Source organism: Nicotiana tabacum, chromosome 23, assembly GCF_000715075.1.
Source record: "Nicotiana tabacum cultivar K326 chromosome 23, ASM71507v2, whole genome shotgun sequence".
NCBI classification, from domain to species: Eukaryota; Viridiplantae; Streptophyta; class Magnoliopsida; order Solanales; family Solanaceae; genus Nicotiana; species Nicotiana tabacum.
In genome coordinates, this window is record NC_134102.1 from 109516031 (window position 1) to 109517426 (window position 1396).

Below are 1396 nucleotides of genomic sequence, written 5' to 3' on the forward strand. Positions count from 1 at the left end.
AAAACAATCAATCAAAAATCAAAATCCAAAATATGGGTTTCCTTCATTTTGAAGCATTTTTCCCATAAATTAAAAAATAAATCAGAAACAAAAATCCAAAAAATATTCTTTTTCTTCTTTAAAAGTCTTTCTTTAAAGTCTCTCTTTTGAAAATTTAGAGGCAACATTCAAAATCCAAAAATATATATTTTTTCTTCTTAAAACAAAAAGACAAAACGAATGGAAATTCAAAAAAAAAAAAAAATTTACTTTTGAAATTCCCAAAGTTCAAAACAAAATAAAAAGAATTTTTAGAAGTCTTTCATTCAAAAAATAAATCAATCAAAATCCAAAAACAATAAATATGTTTTTCTGTTCTTTAGAAATCTTTCTCCTAGATAGTCAAAAAGAAGAAGAAAATAATACAAATCAATATCCAAGAAATATTTTCTTGTTTCTTTAGAAGTCTTTCTTTCAAACATTTCAAAAATAAAAATCTAAATACAAAATAAAAGAGCCAAAAATATTTTCTTTCTTCTTTTAATGCCTTTCTTCTAAAAATTTAAAAAAGAAGAAGAAGAAGAGTTAGCTTATTTGCTCTATTCTCAATCTTTCCGAACTACGCGAGATCTGATTCATGCGGCGTTATGATACATAGGCAATCCCCATCGGATTCGATCATAGCCATAAACAAATTGCGTGAAAAAATAGACCGAAAAAAAATGAGTGAAAAAGAAAGAAAAGAGTGAAAAAAAAATAACAGAGAAAAAAAAGGAGAAAGAAAAAGAAATCAAGATATGAATTTTTTTTAAAAAAAAATCAAAAAAGTAAAAAAAAAAAGAAAACAAAAAGAGTCTCCCGATATGGAATTAGTTCACCCCTGTTAGTGAATCATTCTCGAGCTTATTCTAAAAGCTAGTCAGGCTAGGTCTACTGCATCCATTAGTCCCGAACAGGCTAAACCCCGAGTCCCCCTTGCACCGAGCTGATGCTATATGTAAATACCACTCCGGAGCAGTGGGACATGATACTAAAGATTGTTGGACTCTCAAAAGAGCAGTGGAATGATGAACAATTCTCTGCCTACTCACACCAATATGCCATTAGTCGGAATGATTTGTGAAGATGAAGAATTTGATCCGGCACGGAAGGCCATTGCATCAATTGCCTAGATAGAAGAAAAGTTAAAAAACGGTCGCCAAGCCTGAAAGTTCCCCATTAGACGGGAGTCTCGATAGCCAGTTTTGCTATCCTTTCTGCGTCCGGATTATCTCAGGGTGTGATCCGGATATTTTACTTTATTGTCTTACTTTTTGATATAAACCCTTCTATCTTAAAAACAAAAAACAAAAAAAATAAAAATAAAAAAATCAAATAAAATTAATATTTCATTGTCTAAGAATGTCTATTTTTTTTA